Genomic DNA, 9908 nt, shown 5'->3' with positions numbered 1-9908 from the left:
CACAGGACCTTCCAAAGTAGTTGATCCCATCCCTGCGGGACACGTAGGCCCTCTGCAAAACAGGTGAATGCATGAAATGGTTCTATATATGACTCATGGTTTCAAATAGAACCACTGCCTTTACTAAAGAACCCTTGAAATAACATCTTTTTAGTGTGTATCACTGCAGCCCATCTGTTGTAATTTATCATTATTTGTCAGCCACCTTCTATCCCACTGATCACTGGTCAATTTCTGTCCATAGGACACTGTTGACCAGATCTTATTTGGGTGGTGGACCATACTCAGCACAGCAGTGACATTGACATGGTAGTGTGCCCAGTGCAGGTACAGCAACATTGCTGGATTTTTTGGTCACTGCTAGGTTGTTAGTGGTTCACCCCCAGAAACGTCCAGCCAAGAGCAGCTCTGTGGTTAAACTGCCCATTGATGAAGAGCTAAAGAATGACTAACAGAAATAGTGCATCAGCAGATGGGCTACAGTCATTCACTGTATACCACCAGCAAGGTGGACCTACAAAGTAAATGTTTATGATGAGTGTAAAAAGTGTCAAAGGTTATTCAGTCATGATTTTGTTTTACTGATTTACCTCTTTTGGTTGTAATGTGTTCTCAATAACTGATGATAGTTAAGCTACATTTTTGTGAGGTTTGTGTTTTTGTGAGTAAAATTGCCTACAACATTCCTAACTTTTCTTAGGATAACAGATCTATCCAGTATGTAGCATTCCTTCCTTTTAATCTCTTAAAACCTAAAGACTTTCACTTCCTCTTTTCCATAACTGCATTACTTACTGAATAGTCACATAGTAGTTGCAGAAGGATTCATAGTAATTCCTGACTAATAAGATAAGCTTTATGACTGAATAATAAGACTAGACTTCAAAGGGTTAAATCCATGTCACCAAAGGCAGACTTTAGGCCTTAGGGCAAGATCTGGGACAGAGCCAAGTGCATGTCATCAGGGAATTTTAGAACTAATGACTGCAGAGCATGACAATATCTTAGCTTTGTAGAAAAAATCACAATGATGAATGAACACTCAAAAAGTCTAAATAAGTCTAATGTGAGATTGACACCTCTGTTTTCTGTTTAAAACAGGTAACTGTTGCTATTCTTCTCTTATCTGATGATGAGTAAAACTAGCCAAAAGTGGTGTACACAATTCAATACAGCCAGACACATTGGGCCTCATTCACCAATATCTTTTTATGTTTTTTTCTTAAATTTGTTCTTCAGAAAAGTCTTAATAAAAAAGTCTACATCAGATTCATGATATGTTGTTCAACCGCAGAATTGCTTGCACCTTTGTGCTCTAGAGTGTGTGTAGATTCTGTTTTCACCTAAGAACAAATCACAAATAAGAAAACATTGGTGAATGTCAGAATCATCATAAAAACTGAAGAAACAGATTTTAAGAAGAAATTTCTTCCTAATAATGTTTGGTGAATGAGGCCCATTGTCATTAGCCATAGAAATAGATGGGAATTGAGACAAGGCCACTGAAGATATCAGACCATAGATACAGCCAGACAGACAGTATTTGGTATCTATAGTAAACTACATTGGCCACAACTATCGAGATCTTGTTCATTCCATTCTGCACATCGATGTGCACTGACTTTAATCAGCCCGATGTGAAATGCAATTTTGCAATGTTGTAACACCATTTTGAAAATCACCTGCTACCACATATCATGGTAAATTGACAGTCTGTGTTTTGCTGTTTTACATGTCAGTCAAACGGCCCCTTCCTGTTAAAGTCCTTGGCCATGTTCAATGCACCAGGCTCTCTAATGATAGGAAGAAGTGTGGCTTGTGAGACTGATCTCAGTGCTACTTTGCTCAATGATAGATTTTGTGAACAATATAGTATACGAGTTTGTGAACAATATAGTCTTGGCCATATTGTCTTTGAAACAAAATGGAGGAACAATTATAGACCCAAAAAGTCAGGAAATAAGGTGGAAATGTTTTGACTACAGTTAGATAAATTAACCTTTCCTCACCCCAGCCAAAGAATGGAGTGTTTTATATCAGATTCCCAAAGATCACACGTCTGCCAAACACTGAGAATAAGAGCAGGGTCCCAGAGGGGAGGAGAATCTGATTAGCAAGACTCAAGCCAAATGGAATTAAAACCTGTCTCTGTCTTAGAGTGTTTCTTGACATGCACCACTGGAAAGCAGGTGATATTCTGGGCATGTGCCACACGATATGACAGCAAGTTTTATGGCAGAGGAAGTGGTAACGCTGTGCCGTCGGGTCTGTTAAAGACTGATATACTGGGTAGACGTTTATGAAGGTGTCACTGAAAGAGTATTTTCATCAGTGTGAGAGACCTGCCTGGAATAACCTCTGACTTGGTCGGGGTGTCAGAAGTGGAAAATGGTCGGTAAGTCAGATTCCATAAAGAGTTCAGCTGCACAGGAAGCTCAGCTCATTCCTTTGCTCGCATTCTCCCTTCACTGGGATCTGTGGCAGAAGTGGGATGATGAATAACATAATATGATAACTCTTCATTTACTATGGCTTATTTGCTTAACCTTGACTTTTTGTGTGAATACAGATGAAAAAACTACTACTTTAATTGTTAATCTGAAAATGTTGGTCAATGTATTATGCTATTCATTTCTTTGTAGAAGATGCTGTGTGTGCCTGTGAAACCTAAATATCATCATATGAAAATCTTGTAATGCTCAACATTATGTAAGCAGATCAGTAGTAATGGCCCAAAATTACTTGAAATACTGCGCAAACATCAGTGACCACCCTTCGTTTATTTACTTTCCTGTCAAGACGGCCATTAAATACATTTTTCATTTTTCAGGAGATATTTATGAGGAGATTAGATATAAGATATTCAGGAGATTCCAAAATAGTTCAAAAAACTATTAAAAGCTGTAGAGAAACTGGGACTCCTCTAACAACAGTGCAAAACCTGGTAGACCACCAAAACTTTCTCAGTCAGGTAAACAGCACTTAAAGCTTTCATCTTTGAGAGAGAGGAAAAAATCAAGCACCTGCTTTTGCTTCAGATCTGTGAGAAATCCACAAAAAATGTTTCTATCCATCCTTCTGATATGAGAAGACAACTCAATACTGAGTCTAAAAGGATGTGTAGCTGTCAAAAAGCCATTACTGAAAAAGGGAAATAGATGAAAAATGAAAATTTGCTCAACAAAGAAGTTGTTGGTGCTTTCAAAATAATGAACTGACCACCCCAGAGTCCAGATCTCAGCATTTTTAAATGTGTTCAGGATTACTTGGTTTGTGACAAGCAGAAAATGCAACCAATTTCTAAGACTGAACTTAGAATTACATTTAGTTGTTGAAATATTTGTTTCATTTTCTGTTGTTTCCTGCATTTTTTGTTGATGCTGTACCTAACTTGTACCTAATAGCAGTTTTGAATAAATAAATGTTGGTCTCTGGCTTTTGCACAGTACTGTATGTTAGAGTCAAGAACATTTTTTTAGCATTTCGCACAAGGTTTTCTTACAACAGCAACTGTATGGATTAACAAAGTATTTTGAGACCTGAGAATCTGTAGCTCGGCCGATGGTTGTGTAGCCTTGATTTATTAGTCGACTGGACAATATCACTCATTTTTGTATTAAAATCATACCATGTTCAGAAGAGGGAGGCTGACTCAGAGCACCTTTATATTCTTCTATTAAATAAAATAACCACAGGCATGTAAAGAGTTGAGATTCACTGCTGTCTCTGCTGTTGGTTGCAAGTGAGGCCAAAAAATGTGCGACTCATTTGGAATAGACTTATTCACTCCATAAATGTTTTTAAATGCTAGATTCTGATCTCATCAGCCAGGTTAGAAACGATGATGCCTAGAGAATTATTTAGGTCTAGCCAGTTGTGGGCGAAGAATGTTTTTAGTTTAGACAGGGTGGTGTCTATTCCAACACTAACACAGTAGTTAATATGACAAAATAACCTTAATTCACAGGGAATGAATTTAGGCTATGCAATTGGCTATTACACATTTTTCTGTGTTCGTGGCTCACTAAGAATTCAATTTTACTTCTGAATGTGTTTTCAGTGTTTAAGGGGACAATGTTGACCATTTTTATGACCACAACACATTCTAACTGAGCCTACAAATCAAATATTTAAAGAAACAGTAATGATTCAGATTTATAGTACAAGTACATCCATATTTTAATACTGAGGCCCATCCAAACATATCCAGACACCCATTCTTATTAGTCAATTCAGCTACTGTAAGTTGTCAAGTGTTCAATTGTGCACACACAGCTTGTATGATCTCCATAGAAAAGCATTGCAAATAGAAAATGACGAATACCATGCATTGGCTCAAGGGGTATTAAGCCCCCCCAGCACTGGACTGTGGAGCCCCATCAAATACCTTGGGGATGAGTTAGAGTGACATTTGTTATCCATAGCTAACCATCCAACATCAGTACCTGACCTTTCTAATGATAATGTAGCTGAATGCAATCAAATCCTCAATGTTCCAACATCTAGTACCTTCCCAGAAGAGTAGAGTCAGTTACTAGATCAAAGCCGGGGGGCAAACGCCCTATTAACACCCTTGATTTTAGAAGAAATGTCTGACAAGCAAGTATTCTACAAACGCTTGGACATAGTGTAGTAGACTTTGTGAATGACAGTCTTTGCGGAAAACCTCTGCACTCGCTGACCTCAGCTGCTCCTCTGTAGACTTCATCGCAAACTAGCCTACTATAGAGAGCGTGAGCAGATTACATAACATCTCCAAACGCTCTCTGACAGACTGAGAGAGCCGCACATGCTCAGTGAGTGCATGAGCCAGAGCTCGATCCAAAGCTCTTGTAAACATTGTGAGGAGCGAGATGAAGCAGGGGAGGAATTTGGACTCTTTATTTGGTCATGGCTGAGGCCGAGTATCTAGTAGCTCATTCTGGGAGGCAAAAAAGACAAAAAGCTGGTCCCACTGTAAACCTTTGACATGAAGCCTCCAACAGAGAGTTTTGAAACCCATGTGAGTTTATTAAGGCATAGTTACAGTCCAAGAGGCTTATCGTAGATCAACACCACAGAATTAACTTCACCACTTGGACCAGCCTCTCATTAGGAGCAGGCTGCTTAGGCCTTAAATTAACACCGTGTCCATATATTCACGCTTGGATCATTGAGGTACTTAAGTTCATAAATCCAAATAAACTCAGACTAATCTAGCAGCATTTAAGCTGATATATTTGGATAAAGATACGTAACTATCGTGGTCAAGTAGCCAAGTTTTCCAGTCTGTCACTTTTTAATCACTTGTAGGCGTATTTAATCAGTCACTTTTTAGTTGCTAATAAATATGGAGTATATGCCTGAAGTGTAATGTGCCACTGCAGTGTAATAAACAACCTTCAACTGCCTTTTATTTACAAAGTCTCAAGAACTGAGGTAGCGTACTGGACTGGACCACTGGCCGCCTTGAATGGAAAAGCTGAAGAGCAAACTATTTTGTTGGTTCAGGTGAAATTAGAGAAAATTCTGATCACACTCACAGTGACGAAACCTTGTTTTGTTTAGTGTGTGTTATGTGTTATGAAGCTTGGCAGGGAAAGCTAGCAAGCCCTCATGATAGCTGCAAAAGTTAACACCACAGTAGCAAGGGGTCAGAGAAAAGTGTGTGTGAGGGTGTATGGATATCACATAGCAAAGAGAACGGTCAAGAAGAATGGCAGTTCCTTGAGAAAGTGAGAAATGCTGTTGCAGCACCTTAAGGGGGCCTTTCCAGAGATTCCCAACCACCTCCTCCCTTCCCTCTCCTCGCTACGGCTAGTCTGCCTGGCTATTTATGGTAGAAGTCTCCCTCAACCTACAAAGCACAGTGGAATTCAGTAGGCTGGCTTCAAAGCATCAAATCCTCAGGCTAAAGTTTTCTGTGCGTACAGTAGGTGATAATATCGCTCATTACAAACAAACTAGCAGTCAAACATGTCAGATCTAACACAAACAATGCCCCCCCACACTTTCCCCAAACCCAATGCTAAGCTCTGTACACAAGAGGCCTACACCATTTTGTGATAGTTCTTGATAAGAGCCTGATTGAAAAGTCAAATCCTTAAAAGAGCAGAGTTAAGCTTTAATAGCTTGTTAGCTGAACTTTTTATAGCTTTTCGGAGGTCTGGAATGCAGATTTTTCAGGTCTGGGAATGAATTCAACTCAAATACTGTAGGATCTGCTAATTTCACAACAATGACCATCTTTATGGAACTAATTTACAACCTGGCTGGAGAAGTAAATTTAGTCTGATGGATGAAAAATAATTAGAAAATATGTGGGCCACAGCAGTCAGTTTTAGTACATTTAGTGTTTATATATATATGTATAAGTTTATATATACATTTGAGTAAATTGGCAAAAGAATTTTTTAATATTATGTAATGTGATACCTCATACATTCTATAATACGATATAACCTCGTATACGGTCGTCCCAAAAGTATTTGGACGTTTGTGCTGTGCTCACAACTGTATGAAGTTCATCGTTAGGAAACTTTTTTTTTTTTTTAAATTCCAAAGACCATTCCAAGACTGTAATTTTCTTTTTGGCAAAGTATTCTTCCAAAAGGGGGCTGTTGTGTTTTAGATCATTATTGTTTGAACAATTGCTTTGTAGGCTTTTTAAGGTTTGCATCCAAAATGCACTTTTGAGTTAATGACAAATGCACTTTTGAGTTCATGACCCCATCACCAACACCATTGTAAGAAAAACAGCTCTTCCATGCTTTACAGTACCCTTAGTGCAGTCTGGTTGGAATTTAGATATTCTCCACACAAAGGGCCCATTGTAAACCTTTTGCACCAATTTCAGGCACAAGTCGGAAGCATTCCACCCATGTGTTATGAACAAAATTGGTGCATAAACCTTAATGCACTTTATGGGCCTTGTGAATGGTAAACTTCATATATATTTGAAGGAGGGCCATGCAAAACATGGGAGGATTGTGCAAAACCTGGTACAATGTTAACATATTCTGCTTGATTTACTGAAGTTTGAGCAATTTGCAGAGGATAATGTTGCGATTTTCCTTTCAAAACCAGGCATAAATTTACTTTAGAATCTCAAAAGATGTGTTGTTGACTTTCTTTAGAATGGCAGCAGACACAGAGACAGAGGCATGTGCCTCAAACGTGTGCTGAAAGAACATTTACTATCAGAATAACATTGTTTAAACTCTCGAGATCAGATGATATGGCACAAAATGTGCCATGATGCTCCAAAATATGCCTGTACAGTCCTTGTTATTAATTTTTCTCTGTGTTTTTAGCTGGAGTAAAATAACACCACAATTTATTAACACTACTATCTGTTCATCGCTGAACTTTAATCTTGTGTTTTGTCTCAAGCTTGTTGAAGGCTGCCTCTATTAAACCCAGCTCCTCACTAATGAGCAGTTAGTGGGTGTAGCTACGCAGTTTGCGTAAGCTGCAGTCTTAAGCTGCGTCCAAAACAGCTTACTACCATATCAAATAGTATGTCAAAATAGTACATTACCATTAGAAGGTCATTCATTAGTACAGAATGTATAGTATAGTAGTATATGCTGTTTTGAATGAAGTCGTAATAAATTAAATGTTTAATTCAGCCACACTGTAGGCACATATTGTGTGCATCAAGGCACATTTTGCAGTGAAATATTGAAATATTGAAACAAATAGCATTTTATTGGAATTAACCTAAAGAACATCTGTAACATTTACCAACTGTTAAAGTGTCCAAATACTTGTGGGGTCCTTTTCAGTCCATCACTTTAAGGCAAAATGAATAAGATCCCTTTCTCTTGCATTTAGCCTCACTCATCAATACTTTTGACATGATTAGTGGTGTAATTCCTGTTTTTTAATGTGATGGAAAGCACAAATGCACTGTGATCCTTCAGTGCTGGCAGCTTCTGGCATTGCTCAGATCAGATCACTGTCAGTTATGTGGTTTATTTGAAGTGCATGATTGAGGGTTTTATCCCAAAATATTAATCTCAAAGCAAACTATGGGATTAAAAGGCAAAGCAATGTGACAAACACTGTATGTCGAGTTAACATGACGCGTACACTGTGTCATAGAGCAGATTTACTGAACAGCTCTGACTGTGAAAATATTGGGGGTCTATGACGTGAAGGATTTAGTGTGTAGGAGTGAGCCTGTATGTGTGTGTGTGTTTGGCAGAGCAGATTTTCATTGAGACTGTGATACAGTATGTGACCATGTTTGGTAAAAGCAGTGCAGACGCACAGCGACTCTGACCCAGCCCATTGACCGGGAGCGCACATTTACAGGGCTGGATTCAATCAGGGCCTGGCCGCTACCTCACACACACTTCTCTTCTACCTCTCCCTCTCTCTCTCCCTCTACCTATCTTTCCTTTCTTTACCTTCACTTCCTCTCTCTATCGCTCTCACTCTTAGCATTCCACTGCATTCAGCCACAAAGCCGTGGGTGGCCGGTGGGCCTCTGTTTTTTTATCAGGTACACTACCGCTTAAAGGTTTGGAATCAGTGGTCATAATAAGTGGTATTTTTTACTGAATAGTAACAGTATAGATTATTATAAACTGGACAGAAAAAAACAGAAATATAAACGAGACAGAATTCCAGAAGTTATTTTTAAATGTTTTATTGCATATTCCAAGTTTTTTTGGCATGTTATTAAATGTCATGTATGTAAATGCTACTGTAATTATCTATTTATAGTAAGTTCTTGTTATGTGCCTCAAGATTTGATCACCACTTTTCAAACACGAGACATTCTGTATGTTCTGGATAATTTATGATTATTTTCTTCTTAAAGTTATACAGCTTCCTTGGTCTTTTTCATTCTGGACACATCAGCAGTTTCTTTATTTCAGCGTTGTGAGAACTAGCGCTATATTTATTGTTCAAAATTGGTCTATTTATATTTAAATATGAATATATATTTAAATATATTTATAGTACTTAACGGGGAATTCCACCAATTTATCAAGATTTCTACATAATTCAATTGAGATATATATTCTCAGTATATTCAGAGTGTTTTGCTGTGAAATGGTCAATTGTAGAGAAACTTTCAAGCCTGGATTTTTACAGTGGTGGTGCTAGGAACCAAATATTACGCAAATATAACCATTTTATTTACTATCCAAAAATGATGAACCTACACAGGTCTTCTGCGTTTTATATGTAACGTTGATAACGGTAGTTCTTTGGGTACTATTTTGTCTTACAATGCCCTGCAGGTATCTCCCCACCAATAATGTCTTTTGAGACATCTGGCAACATATTTGTAAGCACTTCATGTAATACCTTTCCATGATGTGGCTTTTAAAGGCATTAAACACTTCCTATCACCACTGTTGTGAACAGTTATAACTCAACAGGTTTCTCTAGAATGGAGGAAAACACTCTAAATGGATTTGTTTAATTATACAGAAAAAGAATGGTGGAATTCCCATTCAAAATTTAAACCAGTAAACTTTTGAGTGGTAGTGCAGCTTGTTGAAGAGATTCCACTGTGAACATGGAGAAACAACCAATCCTCAGCCTCTTTCCCCAAGGCCTGTATTACATAAAGAAAGGCAATGGAATTCGTAGCAATTGCATTAGCTCACAGCCAGCTATGTGAAGTACATGTGCTAGTGGCTAGTCATGTTACATGTTTAAAGGCATGTTAAAAGTCTACAAAAGGAGTTTAAGAAGAAGACGTAAGGGGGCTCTTCAGGACTGGACCTGAGGGAATGCGTGATGTCATCGGGCCGCTTTAAGGCTCTCTCTCTCCTGTTGATTCATAGGCTAACAAGGGGGCATGGACACAGACATATAAACAAGGGATTAAGTGCATGTCCTAAATTGGCTACAGGGCCGTTTTGCTGTTAACGCTGCAGATGGTGTGAACAACTACAGAGCTGGAG

The sequence above is a fragment of the Colossoma macropomum genome, unplaced genomic scaffold (assembly GCF_904425465.1).
Source record: "Colossoma macropomum unplaced genomic scaffold, Colossoma_macropomum, whole genome shotgun sequence".
NCBI lineage: Eukaryota > Metazoa > Chordata > Actinopteri > Characiformes > Serrasalmidae > Colossoma > Colossoma macropomum.
This window is presented reverse-complemented; position numbering follows the sequence as displayed.